The sequence below is a fragment of the Chrysochloris asiatica genome, unplaced genomic scaffold, assembly GCF_000296735.1.
Source record: "Chrysochloris asiatica unplaced genomic scaffold, ChrAsi1.0 scaffold00126, whole genome shotgun sequence".
Lineage (NCBI taxonomy): Eukaryota > Metazoa > Chordata > Mammalia > Afrosoricida > Chrysochloridae > Chrysochloris > Chrysochloris asiatica.
In genome coordinates this window covers 4806883-4810838 of record NW_006408644.1, presented here as the reverse complement: position 1 = coordinate 4810838, position 3956 = coordinate 4806883, and positions in this window count along the sequence as shown.

The window sequence follows — 3956 nt, the reverse complement described above, 5'->3', positions numbered from 1 at the left end:
AGATCCAGGTGGTGAGGATGTCAGGTAGATTACAGGATATAATATATTATCTTAAATGAAGAGAAAAGTTAATAGACTGTAAAATAACTCCAAAGAAAGTTAATACTTCACAATTTATCATGAAAGTGAAATTTCAAGCTGAACAAGCAAAGATGAAAACGAAAAAGAAACCAACAAGGCATAGCACAAAAACCCAAACTCAGCACAAGAAGGCATGCAAAACAAAGGAACAAACAGCACTACCAAAAAATTAATATAATGGCAGTAATTAATTCATACCTATTGATAATTGCATTGAATACCAATGGAGTGAATGCATCAGTGAAGAGACAGAAAGTGGCAGATTGAATAAGAAAACAAGACCCTTCAATATGCTGCCTGCAAGAGAAACACCTTACACACAAAGGTAAAAACAGATTAAAAGTTAAAGGATGGAAAAAATATATACCAAGCTAACTGCAACAGTAAACAAGTAAGAGTGACAATTCTAATCTCTGATAAAGTAAACTTTGAGACAAAATTCAGCATAAGAGATAAAGAAGAACACTCTGCATGATCAAAGTGCTAATTAAAAAAGACGACATAACCATAATAAATATATACACTCCTAATGAAAAAGCACCAAGATATATGAAGCAAACCTTAAACGAATTGAAGAAAAAAATAGATAAATCTAAAATTACAGTGGGAGATTTCAATACGTTACAGAGGAATTAAACAGCATAACCAACCAACTTAGCCTCACAGATGTGTACAGAGCATTCAATCCAACAACAGCACAATATACTTTCTTCTCCAGTGCACATAGAACATTCTCCAGAATTGACCATGTGTTAGGTCACAGAGCAAGCCTCCATAACTTTTAAAACATCAGAATACTCCAGAGCATCTTTTCAGACCACAATGCTATAAAACTAGAGATCAACAACAAGAAGACTAAGGAAATAAAGTCAAATACATGGAAACTTTAAAACACCCTGCCAAAAAGTGACTGGGTGAAAGAAACAGTTAATCATGAATTGATAAAGTTCCAAGACACAAACGAGAATGAAAACAAAACATACCAAAATCTTTGGAACACACCGAAAGCGGTGCTGTGAGGAAAATTTATTGTGATAAATAAGCACATCCAAAAAGAAGAAAGAACCAAAATTAACACATTAACACAACATCTGAAACAATTAGAAACTGACCAACAGATGGAATCTACAGTCACCAAACGAAAAGAAATAATATAGATAAGAATAGAAATATTTGAGATGGAAAACTGAAAAACTATAGAGTGAATCATTAGGACAAAAAGCTGTGTCTCTGAAAGGATTAATAAAATTGACAAACCATTGGCAAACCTAACCAAAGAAAAGAGGGAGAAGAGACAAATAATTCACATTAAAAGCCACATGGCCAATGTCGAAATAGAATCACACAAAATCAAAAGAATAATAACAAAATCCTATGAAGACAACTCCAACAAATTTAAAACCTCAGAAAAGATGGACACATTTTAGAAAAACACGACCTACCAAAACGTATTAAGAATGAAGTAGAAAACTTGAACTGCGCATAACAAAAGAAGAAATTGATCAGGTCATGAAAAAAAACCCAACTAAAAGAAATCCAGGCCCAGGTGGCTTCACTGATTAGTTCTACCAAACATTCATGGAAGCGCTATCACCAATTCTACTCAAATTATTCCAGAATATAGAAGAGGATAGAAAACTTTCTAATATTTTTATGAAGCAAGTATAACCCTCATACGAAAGCCAGGAAAGAACATCATTAAGAAAGAAAACTACAGACCAATATTCCTCATGAACATAGATGCAAAAATTCTCAACAAAATCTTAGATAAAAGAATCCAGCAGCACATCAAAAAAATAATACATCATGATCAAGTTCGTTTCATAAAAGGGATGCAAGGATGGTTGTACATTAGAAAAACAATCAATGTAATCCGTCATATAAATAAGAAAAAAGAAAATAACCACATGATCATATCGATTGATGCAGAAAAAGGCATTTGAGAAAATCCAACATCCATTCCTGATAAAAACACTGAACAATTAGGAATTAATGGGAAATTCCTCAACACAATCAAGAGCATATATACAAAACCAACAGCCTACTTAATTCTCAATGTAGAGAAATTGAAAGCCTTCCGGGAAATTAAAGGCATCCAAACTGGCAAAGACGAAATGAAACTCTCTCTATTTGCAGATGATATGATCTTATACAAGGAAATCTCAAAGACTCAGTAAAAATGCTAACAGACATCATTGGAAGATTCAGCAAAGTGGCTGGGTATAACATCAACTAGCAAAAATTAGTTGGATTCCTCTATAGAACAATGACAGCATTGATAAGAACATTAGGAAAGAAATACCATTTACTAATAGCCACCCAAAGGATGAAATATTTAGGAATCAACATAACCAGAGAAACAAAAGACCTATACAAAGAGAATTACAAAACACTACTAAAACAGGTGGGGCTTGATGGCGGCTAGGGTGGAGGTGCAGTGAAGGTCACCATCAGCAATAACACAGAATACCAGGCAAAGCAGATCCAGGGCACAGCTCCAAAACCCAGAATCACAGAGATAGGAATATTTTAAAGGTTTGAAGGCTTATAGCTTGTGGAGTTTGGAGCTGAAGTAAAAAATTGTGTACTTTTGAATCTGCCCAGGTGGGATCTAAGGCCTCAGCTGACATCCTGGGCGAGACCAAGCCACCAAACAAAACAGGGGGAGCAGAAACACCAAGGAAAAACGCTACAGGAACCTTGGTAAAAAGGTGGACAATATACTTTGTCAGTTTTGCTTTGTTCTGATTTTGTTTTTTTCTTTGGTATCTTTTAATTGGCACACTCACTGTTTGCCCACCTCCATTCTGATGAATAGAGGGAAAGCCTGAACTGAGTGGCCACACCCCACCCTCACTACTGGTGGGTTCTTCTGCCACGCATGCGCACAGATATTAAGCCCAAGAGGAGGCCCTGAAGATTTAATAGCTGTTTCCTTTTTGTTCTGTTTTTTTTTTTCTTTTCTTTTTTAAATCATTGGAAAGAGTAGCAGAGTGCTGAAGGGAGAGAAAGAGAGCCAAAGGTTAGATTGGAGCCTGAGGTTTAGAAAAACAACCACACACTGGCAACTTGGAATCTCTCGAGAAGTTTTGAAGACAGGAACTTAGGACATTAAAGCCATACCCATATTAAGCTACAGATTTTTTTTTTTCCTTCTTTGTCTTCTATTCCTCCTCTCCCTTTTCTGTGATTAGAGACTGCAGTATTCAGTCTTGTTTTTGTTGGTGCTGATTTTTTCTTTTTGTTATTTTTTCCCCACTGGTGTTGTTTTGCTGTTATATGCCCCCACTTCTGGTTTTGGAGGACTCTTTGTCTCTCTATATTACACAAGATGAGTCAGCAACTGCTGCCATATAACCAAGCTACAATCATACTCTATAAAACACTAAAACCCAGGTAAGAACCAATACTAGCTGCCATATACCAAGGAAACAGACAACACCTGTGAAAGTTACTGTGAGCTAAGCAATAAGAAGAGTGAAAAGGGAAGCCCACATCCTGATCACATCTTCCTGGAAGAAATCAGAAGCATAAAAAAATACCAAAACACATATGCAATTAAGTATTATGGCCACAGATAAACATAAAGCATGTCCAAGAAGCAAAAGCAGATGACCATATCAGCACATGTCTAGAAAAAAGACTAAATGTCTGAGACAAATGACCTAGAAGTATACCAGGACACCATTCTGGAAAGAGGGCAGGCTCTGGAAATGCTTGAGAAAGAATTCAGAAAATGATTATAAAATGTTTCAAAACACTTTACAATGGAGTTGAGAAACATAAGGAAGAAGTCAGGAAAGTGCTACAGGAAAAATCAAATAAGATAGATACAGCATTGGAAACAATTCAAAACCTACAGAAAGAGGTCCAAA